The sequence below is a fragment of the Lissotriton helveticus genome, chromosome 6 (genome assembly GCF_964261635.1).
Source record: "Lissotriton helveticus chromosome 6, aLisHel1.1, whole genome shotgun sequence".
In the NCBI taxonomy this organism is placed as follows: Eukaryota; Metazoa; Chordata; class Amphibia; order Caudata; family Salamandridae; genus Lissotriton; species Lissotriton helveticus.
In genome coordinates this window covers 737275540-737289428 of record NC_136067.1, presented here as the reverse complement: position 1 = coordinate 737289428, position 13889 = coordinate 737275540, and the positions used below count along the sequence as shown (strand labels likewise).

General features: G+C 42.6%; 1 protein-coding gene across 1 annotated transcript in view; it reads right to left on the bottom strand.

Annotated features, from left to right (window-relative positions):
• Window positions 1-13889, bottom strand: part of LOC144762931 (cystatin-2-like) — a 63770-nt gene that overhangs the window by 48965 nt on the left and 916 nt on the right. The gene's annotated exons all lie outside the window — the stretch shown is intronic.

Genomic DNA, 13889 nt, shown 5'->3' with positions numbered 1-13889 from the left:
AGGGAACAAGACCAAGCAACGATGAGGAGGAGCTGACAACAAGTGAAAATAAAGGAAACAAAGGGCCTATATGAGATCTATTGGCTTTGTTTTAGAGATGTTACATAGCAGCAAGGCTGAAAGTTTTAAAAGATATAAAACCGGTTATGGCGAGCTTTTTATTTTTTTTTAATTTTATTACTTTCAGTCATGATACTCCATAGCATATGTGCTGCTGTACAACATTTCCAAACATTGACAAAGCCAATATATCTCATCTTGTGGGGGAGGACTATTGGCTTTGGCTACGATTGATTTAGGTCTGGAATCTAAGCCAGGTGTGGCAATGTGTATATTTATGTGTATGTCTCATATGGACTGGGGTATGTGTATCAATGGTACCCTAGTCTCCATGACAAACTCTCCCTCCTTGGGAGAAGAGTTCTGATTTAGAATGGCAATGTTGTCAAGGGAACTGTGAGAATCAGTTATGTGTAGCAGTTGATGGTGGTGGCTGGAGTTTCTTTCATGGAATAAACTTGACGTTTTAATCTCACTTTTACATGAAGTGTGTGTGCCATGCCTTCTGGAGTATAGGATTTCACACTGGCGACGAGGAGAGATACAAACCCACGAGTGCAAAGCACAATGGATTAGCACAAAGGTTCAAGTGCGGCTGGATCACAAGCCATTACAGGAGGTGTCTGAGAAAAAAGGTTTGGACTGCATTTCATCCAGAAGATGTAAGTGGCTGGTGGCACTTCAAGATTTCTAGTTTGATTTAGGTGTGCATATTAGTGGCCTGGCATGGAAATTGTAATGGAGAGAATTGTGAGAGAATGTGGCAAATGTAGGTTGAGTGGCAAGAATTTGAAGGTTGGAAGTTCTCCCATGATTGTCGTGACATTCCCAATGATGTTTGGTAGAAGGTTGCTTTGGACATTGTTAGTCCCATTATTGTGGGTGTGTCTCCAAATATGTGTGATTGTGAACATGCAGTCCGGATGGCTGGAGGTGACCAATGAGATTAATTATTCTGCAGTCATTAAATGTTTAACTGATGTGTTGCAAGGGAAGGGAATCCTATGACAATTCTTACAGATAACAAGCTGCAACGGATTTCAAAAGACATGGAGTTGTTTCTGGGTGAAAGGGGTATATCACATAAAAGGTGTGCCATATATCATCTGGAAACAAAGTGAGGCAACAATAGATGAATTACCAATATGGCAAGAAAACACAGCATGTTTGGCTCAGGAAGGGCGTTAGACTGATAAGTCAGGGAGACAGAGATGGATGCTACCAGATGCATATGTTCTTCCCGTAGTCACCATGGCACATGGGCCAGCTCACATCAGCACTAAAGGTATTTGCAAGTTGACAGACCCTGTATGGCAAAATGATAATATCAGAAAGACCGCCGCTCATTTGGTAAAATATTGTATGGCCTGCATGATGCACAATCCTTGAAAAGGTACCCCTATGACACCTGGTAATATTGCACCTCCCACTTCCCCGTTCGAGGTCCTTCAAATGGCCTACATCGAAATGGATCGAGTCAATAGTTTGACGTATGTGTTGGTGGTTGTTTGTGCATTCAGTAAATGGGTTGAGGCTTATCCCACGAAAGAAAATACAGCCATGGCGACTGCAAAAGTACTCTTGAAAGAGTTATTTTCTTGCTTCGGGATGCCCAGTTTGATCTGGAGTGATAACGAAAGTCATTTTAGTGCCAAGGTTATTCAGCTAGTCTGTGAGGGACCACATATCAGACAAATGTTTCATGCTGCAAACCACCCCAGTCCACCGATTTGGTTGAGAAGTACAATGGTACTCTTAAACTGAAATTGGCAACGATTCAGGGGAGCACAGGGTTGGAGTCGCCAGTTGCTTTACCATTAGCTCTTTTTCTCCACAAGAACAGCAGCACATTCTAGGACAGGATTGTCACCCTACGAGGTCGAGTTTGGACACCCGGCAAATGTCTGAGGCGTCCCACGTCCACGTAGGTTCTCTGAAATGGAGTACCCTTTGCTGAAAGACTATCTGTATGAATTAACTAAAAGTCTGCATTCTATTCACCAACAGATTGAGGACTCCATGTTACCAGTACCAGAGAGACCACGACATGATATTCGGCCTGGTGATTTTGTTTTAATAAAGAACTTTCAGCAGAAAAAGAGTTTGGAGCCCCAGTGGAAGGGACCGGTCCAGGTCCTCCTTGCCACCCACACAGTGGTAAAGGTCACCGGCTGAAAGAACTGGATTCCTACACAACACTGCCGCACAGTGCCTCTACTCTTACCCTACGATCACTGGGTCAAAGAAGGGATAGGGGACTAGGAGTGGGAACAAGTCCCACGAATCGTCCCCTTTTCGGATGTCAAGCTCGCGTGGACCCAAACGGAGGCCGAGAATAATGAGGTACTAAATGCGGCAGTGCCCCCAGAGATCAAGGCCAAGAGCCCCTTACCACTGGCCCCTCTGTGTCTGAGCCCCTTTTTACTGACCCCTCTGTGTGTGGAGTAGCTAGGTACAATTTGCACCCCCGGAGGAACAGTGCACCAAAGGAGAAATCAGATTAGTAGGGATGGACTGCGCAAGTCAGGGTGTCCTTTGCCTATATTACCAACAGTAGTTTAGGGAGAGGTGAGATTGGTGCGTTGATCAGACATTGGACAGGATAGATCGAATGTGCTCCCTTGGAGAGCGGTACATTATCCTGGACGACGTGGGTTCATCGCGAGGTAGGACTGAGCAGCTCCACCGCCAGTGCTCAAGAGCGCCAACGTTGAAGAACAATAGGAGTCTACCAGTGAGGCTCAGACGGACACTGGGAACACTTGCCCCCCTTCTCGTCATCAGTTCCATTGCATTCCCTTTCCTTTGCTTCACAATGTATCCGTTTGGGCGGCCCATTACTGAGGAAGAACAGCCATTTGCACCTCCGAGCCCAGAGCAGGGTTGGTCCACAAAAAGTAAAATAGTTTTTGTATCAAAAGTTGCAATTGCATTGATATTTGAATTTGGAATATCTTTGTTCTTGGAGGAAAAGTATCCTGTACACTCTTTGGTTGGGACAACACCTCTTACCCCTGAACACGTTTGTTACTTTGGCCCCTCACTAAGGGGAGCACCGAAAGACTTACACAGATAATGCCTTTATAGAAATGTTGCACCAAGCACATGATGAGTCTAACACAACAAATTGTTGGGTCTGTGGATTGCTCCCCTCAGTTACTTACAAAAGTTGTCCATGCCTTTGTCATGCCTAGGAAGTTGTGCTGGATGGTTTGAATTGTTTGTCATGGTACACTATCATTTTCACCAGGTTATGACATCCGCCGATTTTTGCACTGTGGTTGATTGTGTATGTTTTCATCATGGGTTTACTCCTATAGGTATGGCAGGTCAAAATATCTCTGGTACTTTGTCCCCAGTCTCCTGTATGAGCAAATATGATTAGGTGAAGACAAAACATTGCTTCGAATGGAAATGGCAGATTTCAAGAAGTTGAACACCTCTGAGTATTTCCAATCTTTCCAAGATTGTAATGTCACTAAGGACAACCCAATACCGGTGTCTCTGGTCAGCTCAACGGCTGCCTTTTGTGTCCAGGGTAAGGGGGAGATAGAGGTGGGGGAAAGTAGATGCAATTTCACCTACCCACTCAGCAAGATCAATAGTCCTCCTCTAATCTTACCCCCAAACATCTATTTAATCTGTGGATCCCAAGCTTATGTCCGGCTTCCTAGGGGATGGTCTGGCAGGCGTACCCTCTCTTTTCTCCTTCCCCCGGTGTATGTTGCTCCTCCCAATTACCATAAAGATCACCAGTTGCAGCATAGGAGTGTATACATGCCCTGAGTCAGAAGGGTCATTGACACAAAGGATGTAGATCAGACAGATACCACCTTACAACAGTTTGAGGATGCTATTAAGGGGCTAGTACCCATTTGGGGCACCATGTCTAATAGCCTTAACATTCGTCGGTTAACAAGGGTTGTTGAAGAGGTTAATAATAAAACGGCTGGTATACTGACAAACATCCCTGCGGAGCTCCAGGCCATGAGACTCATTATCTTACAAAACCAGATGGTGTTAGACGTCATCCTTGCTGATGGGGAGGGGCCTGCCACGTTACTGGCAGTAGCTGTGGTGTGTACATACCAGACCATGCTCACAATGTATATGCTGCCATACAGAAATTGCATAGACTCTCATATGACATTCACAAGGAAAATGCCACATGGACCCTATCTGGGTCATTTTGGGGTAGGTTTACGTCTTGGGGTTGGAAGATCCTTGCTTTCCTAGCTGTGGTCACTGTTATTTGTCTCACATGTTGCCTCTGCATACAATGTCTCCTGGCCTGTTGCTCTTATTGTGTTACTCTTCTCACCCCAAAACAGAAGGCGTCCTCCATCCATGATACCAATGCTGTGATTATGACATAGAAAGAAATAGATAGCTTTATGAAGATATGTGAGGGTATATTTGAGGACTCATCTTACCTTGGTGCTGAGTACATGGATTGTTCTGAATTCTGAAGCCCATCGGTTGTATACATGCTATGTTACTCTACCTATTTTCTCAACTTCAATTGGTTAGCTTCTGCTAAAAAGAGAGTCTGTTGAAATGTAAACGTTACGCATTGCTTTTGCTTCCTTTTTATTCTGTGTAAAGTTAGCATCTGCTGCACCATTTTTAGTTGAGCTGCCATTTTGAACTGCGACTGAAACTAAACCTAGCTTGCTGAGAAATGTCTCCAATTGTTTTCTCTTTTTCTCAAGGTTTAACGTTGTCTTTTACTGATGAACATTCTCCTCGTTAGCGCAAACCTTTCCCACCAGATAGAGGCCTTCTCCCACCAGCCCAGCTACGGGCAGGACGACCTTCAATTACAGATAGCGGGAACCCAGCCTTAGAGTTGAAACTTATCCTACTGTACCCCTTTGTTTTAGCTGTATGAGCCTGGAATTTTCCATTCTGGGCGGTGCCTTCATTCGTTTAAGATGTACCTAATGTTTCTTTACACTGGCTGAAGCCAGTCCCTCTGCAGTAATTCAAGGAGGCTGGTCAGACCGGACTCCACCCAAGTGTACTTTAATAAAATCTCTTTGGTTTGTATTCTCTACTATCTGACTGACTCTTCATTTGTGAGGAAGGCTGAGAGGTGGTCTGGAGTCACAGAGTGACCCTAATCGGGTCACTTCCTGCATAGATTGGGTTCAGGAGGTAAAAAAAAAGTGTGGAAGAGTACAGATTTACGCCTCATTCTACCACAGGAGTGACTTTATTCGTGATGCTCAAGAACAGTCGACCTTATACTGTGATGAACCCTCCTAGGGTGAGAATTTACACTAAAGATGAGGTGAGGAATCTGGAGATAATGGAGAAAACCAATGAGAGGGAAGTGCAAAAACAGAATGAAAGAAAAGTGAAATATAATAGTCACAAGGCAGCTAGGCCCATGCTCAGAAATGTGGGGGATGTTGTCAATGTGAAGCTGCCTGAAAGAATCAGAGGTCCATCTCCTTTTAGTAGGACCTACAAGGTAACAAGTGTTTGAAGGGGCAGCCAATTTGGAGGACGGACGCATCTGAAATTTTAATCGTATTGTAGTTGTGGAGAAGAAATGATTCCGCTGAGGTTTATTTTGCTAAGGGGGAAGATATGTGGTAATGTGTATTTTTATATGTGTGTCTCATATGGACTGAAATATGTGTATCCATGGTATCCCAGTCTCCATGACAAACTCTTCCTCCATGGGAGAAGAGTTCTAATTTAGAAGAATGGTACTGTTGTTAAGGGAACTGTGAAGGTATGTTATGTATAGCAGTTGATGGTGGTGACTGGAGTTTTTCATTGGAATTTTTTTTAATGTAATCTCACTTTTGCATGGAGCATCTGTGTCCTGCCTTCCTAAGTATTGGATTTCACATCAGGCATCCATTTGAAGATTTGTATGTACAAAAACATCACAACACTGTAGGGCAAGGAGGAAGTGTGCACAGACAAGGAGGAAGCAACGACTGGAGAGGGGGGGCAAGAGCAAGTAACAACAGAGGGTTTAGGGGGAGAGAGAGAGAGAGACAGCCTGCAAACATACACACAATTTTAAGTAGAACCACAAGAGAGCTGTGCGAGGAGAACGGAAAAAGCAACGGTGACGGGGGGTCCGGGTGCCATAACAAGCAGGGGTGGGAGCTGCAAGGAAGACAGCCTGCAATCATACAAATGCACTGTTATGGAGTGACAGGTGCAAGTAACGACACGGGAGGTGATAGAGTGCAGATGTACTGCAAACACAAAATCCTAGTAAGTGCTACTAGTGGGCAAGAAGAAAGGCGTAAGCAAAGACAGGGGTAGGGAACCAGGTCTAAGTAGCGGAGGAGAAGGAGGTGAGAGGGCCTGGAAAAACATGCATGCTCATTTACAGAGTGTTGGGTACAAGTAGCAAAGGGGGCGTGGAAGGAAAGAATACAACCTGAAAAAACACACATTCACTCTTTAGGTGTGCTAAAGCACAAACACTATGGGTGAAGTAGCAGGCAAGGGGTAGTGGGGGGGAGAAATAGCACCCGAATCATTTTGGGAGCAGCGGACATACACGTATTAAGTTGAATCAATCTGTGCTTGGTCTCTGCTCCACAGAAAGCATTGGAAGGGACATTTCGGCTGCACTGGCCAAATAAGACAGCTGCAAAGAAGAGTGATTTGAAGCGAACAAATGGTAAAATAATGGATGGGCTCCAAACACATTTTTAATACAATAGTGTCTCACAAGTGATGTGCATGCTCTTGCAGGCTCGACCCAGAAAACGAATGAGAGACTATTTGAAGGTGGATAACTTGGAAATAAATTGCCCAAGAATGCCTGAAGCACAAGGAGAAATCCCATGAACATGGCGGCAGAATACCATGACATATGATTAAAGTAAACTATTAATTAGGCATACTGCTTACAGTTCATTCAACCCCTCCCTGATATCTCTGATGGCCCACATGGCCACCAACTGTTCAGAAACTGTCCCCCCAAAATAAAAACCTCCTACATAAATTGAGATCTCATGACAGAACCCGCTACCAGTTAGCTGAACACTATACAAAAAGTTTTTCTAATGCATATTAAATGAGGAAGGAAAACTACACTGTAGGAGCAGAGGCCAACTCCTCTGATAGCCATAATGTTTATCCCCTTGCTCTCTCAATCTCCATGCAGGGAGGAACAGATGAACCAGGGACAGGCTGGAGAAAGGAGATCACCTCAGAGGAGATAAGGACCGTTCAGGCATCTCTGCCAATTGCTGCAGGGGCAACCAGGAACTCCCCATCTATTACAGGAGAACCATCATTACTCCGGATAATTTCCTTCTAGTGTTGGGCATTACCAGATAACAAGAGGAAGTAGGGTGACAGCCAAAGAGAAGATCACTCTAAGCAGTAGGAAAGACAGAACACCTAGCATGCGAGTCTGAGAATGACATTCTGTAAAGTAGTAATTTTAAAGAAGTGGAAGAGAACAGGACAGATGAATCCGTGATAGATCCAAAAAGTGTCCTTACTAACACGGAGTCCAAAATGACAGCTAAGCACCATGATCTCTACCACAGAACCAACTGATTCAGCAGGTTCACCAGAGAGCTGGAGCATTTTCTCTCTTCCACAGCGATTCAGGTCCTCTTGTCCCTGGAGACAAGAAGTAAATTTGAAGAGGGCATGAAAAGGTTGGAAAACCAATTGGTCAAGGAAGACAAGCCATTAGTAGATCCCATGCCAAGAGCCCCTACTTGCATCTGTGCCAAGCATCCAGCAGACTGATGGATCCAATTCAACTCATAGGGTGAGGCCTGCCATGCTCAACCACCACTCAAGGGCTGTTGCAAGTTGATTACATACCAGAAGAGGACTGCAGAGTGTCAGAGACCTAGGACGAAAACTGGAACAATCTTGTTTTAAAATTCTACCTTGCCTGGTTGACCATGAAGTCTGCTGTTGCAATGTCTCCCTCAACATAAAACCATCATTAAGCATAATTAGATTCCATGGCAAGCAATGCTGTCAGACGAGAATGGAATTTGAGATCTCTCGTGGAAGCGTGTTTGTCTTGGACAGTCCTTCAGAGGCCACCCATACACTCCAAGGCCAAATTAACCTAATAATGAGTTTGTAACAGCCGACATGTGCATTTCATGTGCGAAAGATGCACTGCAACCTCCATGTCTTCATCTGGAAGGTGTATTGATTGGTCATTATGACAGGCATGTAAAATATCTTATTTAAGCTGAACCCCATATGCAGATATATCTGTTATCTATTTTCTACTTGTACCACCATCTGTCCCCAATAAGTCCCAAATTATTTCTGTCCAAAGAATGTGACCCGAAACAGGACACTGTAGGCTGCATCCATTTTAAGGATCAGGAACCATAGTCACCATCTAGCCACAAATGAGGAAATCGCTGCTAAAGGTGAAGAAGTTAGATTGTTGAATCTGGGCTGACTTTTCAACCATCCTTAACACATCAACAGCATAACCAAACTTTATGTTATCACAGTGGTGTTCAAAATAGATAGACAGAGAACATTCGCCAAAAACCAAAGTTCCCTGCAGCTTCTTTAATTGCTTGAAGGGGCTTCCAGGGTTAAATTGGACCTTGTGTCATCAGATCTAATAATGGAAATATTTTGTCAGTATACAATATAGCAGAATTCATGTCACACAAATAATCTAAACCAGAGGTTATGAGCAGGAATCTTCATGGAAATATCCTTTTTTCTTTGAACAGTAAATTTAGTAATAAGTAATGAAATAGTTTAAACAATCCAAAGAGTAAGCTTCTTATAGAGTAGATCTGTTGTTTTTGTTGAGTTTGTCTACTTTTTCAGGAAATGTGTATTGTAATACAGCGATAGCGGTGGCCATTTGACTCTGCAAGTGTTTCTTCATCCAACTACAAATAGGAAAAAATTGGCTGAAAATCCACAGGATGCTGCACATAAACTATTTGTTTAAAAATTGAGATAATTACAGATGAACAAGATGACTTTTGATAATCGGAGGACAGGGAGGCGTTTGTATGATATTTTAACATAGTAGAGTCAGTGTTTAAAACACACTGATTTATAAACCCATTATCAATGCAAAGAATTTGATAACTTGAACTGATTAAATGTTTAATTCAGTGTTCAACTAAAAAAGAAAAAAAGTGAATACAAAAATTAAAAAAGGTTTCATCACTATAGAGTTGAGGGGGATCTGAAAGAATATGAAAGTGAGAAGTCAAAGTACAAAAAATGAATCTAAGAGAAAAAGATTAGTCAGCAATGGAACAAATTGGGCCTGATGCTTAAAGGCAGTTCTGTCTGGGGACTCAAGACAGTTTTGAATGATGGTTTAATCTTACAGTACTCATTCTCAGTCACTTTCTGAATGTGCTATTTCAGAATATACTTAGGTTAGCTTCACCGCTTAGGCAATGATGAGTTTGTGAAAGATTCTTCTTCTTCTTTGTGCTGGTGTATACGGAAAAAAACTTTTTTTTTTAAGTTAAAAGGCTAGAAAGTCTTGAGATATGAATTGTTGTTCGGTGGAGGTTTCTGGGTTTTCATGCTACAATTGTTATGGCCCAAATATGTTGTGGCACATTCCTTGCGAAAGGCTTCACCCAAGAGCCATTATGGAGGTAAGCATGAAGAAAGGTAGAAGATTGTGCCCTCACAATTGTCAATAAAGGTTCATAACAAAATTCAGGTGTTCTTTGAAAGTTTAGCGTGCTTACGTTTTATTTCATTTTTCACAGTATAGTAGGACAGCCGACACGTGTTTCGCCCAAAAGGCCTGTTTAGGCCGTGGGCTTTTTCAAGGCAAAATCAAATGTCCAGTCAGATTCGTAATTCAATAAAATGCCGTAGTCGAGGTCTCTGCAGTCTGGGATCAAGTTGATCCCGGAGCGCAGAGACCTCGACTACGTCCTTTTTAAAAACGAGAAGACCCAAAGGGCAGAGAATACAAATTAAACGGCGAGTGGCGGGGAAAAAGAGTGGAGCTGGAAATGCCGTAACACTCAGGAGACTGGAAGCTAAGATTGGGTGACTCCAAAGGTGATCAGTGACGTCAAGACACTCCTCTCCACTTTTGCAGCTGTAGTGCTCTTTGTAAAGGGCCACTGAAAGGCTGGTTAGTAATTTATGGCCCTCTTCTGTCTGCAGATATTAGCACATAAGTAGCAATGAAACTAAGCAAAGGGCGTCAAAAAAATCCTGCCAAATGAGCTAAGTGCAATGAAGGAGACAGATGATGGAAAGTTAAAAAAGAAAGACAAATAGAGTGAACACTACACTGAAAGATAAAGAAAAAGAGAAAAACGAGCAAAGGGAGAAACGTGGATGGAAAGAAGATGAAACGAAGGAAGGGCAAAAAAGGAGAGGAAAAAAAGGACGAGTGGAAGGAGAGATGAAGGGGAATGAATGGACAGACCGAAGAGTGCAAGAAAAGGTGACAGAATGGATAGAAGGGTAACAGGTTGGACAAAAGGGTTAAAGAACCAATGGGCGAAAGGATGGGTGATTGAATGGATGAGGCTAGAAAGGGCGAATTTAAGGATGAATATATTGGTGGATTTATGGAAAGACGATACATGGCTGGAAGGAGGGATGAATGGAACTCTTCAATGGAGGGCCATGTTCAAAGTTTTCGTTTTCTCAGTGTTCATTATAGGTGGGGTTCAAAGTGTTATTTTTTTTATTTCTGTCTTTTTCCTTTTAGATGACAGTCAGAATGGAGAGATAGTTATGGAGTTTTGGGCTGTGACATCACTGTTTTGCTGCCTGATATTGCAGCTGCACTTTGGAAACCCGGTAGCAATTCCCCGAATGTGTTGCTTGAAGTATCTATTCTGCCTGCAACAGTGTGTGTGGGGGGGGCGTGGAGAATATCATACAAAAAGACACGAGGGAGGGACAGGGATGGTAAAAGAGGGCAAGGGGAAAGACAGTCGAAAGGAATAACATTTGTGCATGAGACTCTGGGAAGCAAAACCATGTCAGTCTAGGTGTCCACAGTCTGTTTTCATTAAGATTCCCACTTGGTGTCTAGCAATACATCCTGAGGAACTGTTCAATGGTGCACAATAAACGAATTTCCTTGGGGCTCCAGGAGATAACCTTTCCGATCTGCTGCCTCTCCTAGCTTCTGCACTCACAGAGGCCTGTTGCCAGTCCTTCTTGGAGGCGGTAGCAGTCCCCAAAATGCTTGTGTTCGAGGATGGAGATCATTCTTCAAAGACCGCAAGCAGCACTTGCACAAAGCAGATTTACACATCTCAAAACATTGAAATGGAGGTTTCAGTGAATTCCATTGAGAGCAATAAAAGCACTTGTTTGAGAAAGGCAAGATATGAAATGGATACAGACATGTTCTGGTGAAATGTCAATTTCTTGAAAACTGCACTCCAGTCGTTTTCCTCCAATGGTACTAATGGTACTAAAGCTCCTAAGCCTAACAAACACAAACTCATATAGTAATCACAAGAGGTTAATCTGATCTTGCCTAGTAAGGCCTTCTACAGCTGCTCTGTACCTGTCAGTTTCTGGTACCAAAAAAAGGCAGAGATATTATGATAGAGGTAAAATGTGTAGGGAAAGAAGGAAATAAAGTGACACGTAATATCAACCCTTCGTGGGAAAAATCGTAGCCTACTTTTCTCCACATACAGAAAGGGAGCATTTATGTTCCCCTACAAACGCTATGCAGCCACAGAAAATCAAAGGGGCAAAGCCTGAAGGTTTCACTTTGTCAAGAGTATGGGTATCTCAGGATACGGTCTGGAATTTGCAGTCCCTGATTTATACTGTAAAAGACAAACCTACAATTTACATAATGCACACACAAAATTAGTAGTGTACATAACTTGACATCTCTAAGATTACTACACAGGCAGTCGGTTTCTTAGATAAAATTCCAATAAAGTACTATGAACTTAACTTTAAGCCAGGTACCTCCCTTGAAGCCAGGTGCCTAGCTAAGAACCCTTACTGGGTGAACAAACCTTTATTTTACAAAGATCAATCGGTCTAATAATCATAGGTCGAAGCAGGCAGGATCTATGAAGAAAAACGTTCCCATTTTTTTTTTTGGGGGGGGGGGGACACAAAATAATACCCTGCTTTTTAGGTCTGGTCTTTCAGACAGAGCAGCAGCATGGTTATAAAATGGTATATAGGGAAGGGGTCCCGGACAAAGCAACAAAATTCACAATTTTAGATAAATCTTTACAAAAAGACAGATAAATCAATGCAAAAAGATTTATTTCAAATTTTGCATTCTAACCATTCATTGGTTGCATTTCATCAATAACACATTACAAAGATTCTTATCTATGTGCCCATATACACAACAGGGAGGGGGGTGAAGTGAGGGAAAGTGCCAAAGTTTTTAAAAGGAATAAAGAAATGATCAAATTCGTTCGTGATACGGATATATCCAAATTCAAAAAAACAAATGTTCACGTGATTCCTTGGGAACAAGGTCCACAATACTATTGAGTTGGTGGAGAGATTGGCCACCAACTCCTACCCCCAAGCTAGACCAAAGCAGCTGCAGGGGAGCTAGGTGGTCTACACGAATTTTATGATGGACTCTATATGAGCATAGTATTGTGGACCTTGTTCCCAAGGAATCACGTGAACATTTGTTTTTTTGAATTTGGATATATCCGTATCACGAACGAATTTGATCATTTCTTTATTCCTTTTAAAAACTTTGGCACTTTCCCTCACTTCACCCCCCTCCCTGTTGTGTATGTGGGCACATAGATAAGAATCTTTGTAATGTGTTATTGATGAAATGCAACCAATGAATGGTTAGAATGCAAAATTTGAAATAAATCTTTTTGCATTGATTTATCTGTCTTTTTGTAAAGATTTATCTAAAATTGTGAATTTTGTTGCTTTGTCCGGGACCCCTTCCCTATATACCACTAAATTACCCAGGTCCCTTGACTATATTGGATTCAACCCTTTGTGTATAGCATGGTTATAAAAGGCCTTTCTTTAGTGGGTTCACCAAAAAATTGCATGTGCTTATTATGCCCATCCATTTCTTCCCATTGGCTGCCTTTATTGTCACTCTGATTTGGTTACTTCTTAGTCAGTGGAGCAGAGCCTCTTTGCCATACTTGTGACTAGCTGATTTGTATCCTTCATCAACCCTTGTTTAGGTAACTACTTTTTTCTTATCATTTAAGCATCCCATGAGACTGCATGTGTTATCCAACTCTTTCTGTGTGCTTCTCCCACCACTCCACATTCCATGTTGCTCTCTCTGTCATGTGCTATCTATCCCCGACCCTGATTTGACCCCTTCCAGCTGTGCTGCTTTAACCTCCACACCTCATCTACTCCCCGTTTTGCATCGGCAAATAAAAAAATGTAAATGCCAGTTTCATTTCATGGGTGCAGGCGTGTATGGTGGTGCAGGCGAATATGGTGACACGCGCGAAATGACGCAGCCGCACTACAGGTCAATTTTTTGGCACTTGCAGCATAGCATTGACAATAACGCATTTTGACAATGTTGCACAGCACTGTGGAAGGCCAAAAACAATAGGTCAGTCTTGTTCACTTTGTCATTGCTTGCTGCTAAAACGCAACTGGTCCTAAACGGTTACTGCTGTCTTGATTTGCCCAAGATGAAAAGAAAGAAGGGTTCGCCTGTATAGGGAGGAGAGAAGAGGCAGAGACAGCTAAAGAGCTAAAGAAACTATCTTTCTCTCCAGGGTAGCTTCCTGCTTTAAAGAAAAGCGCAAATGTGTGCATTTGGTCATCCAGCTTGGGAGCCAGTGTAGGCTTTGATTGATAAAGTCATTTGAAGCTTCATAGCAAGAAAGAGTTATTCTTTTAAGAGT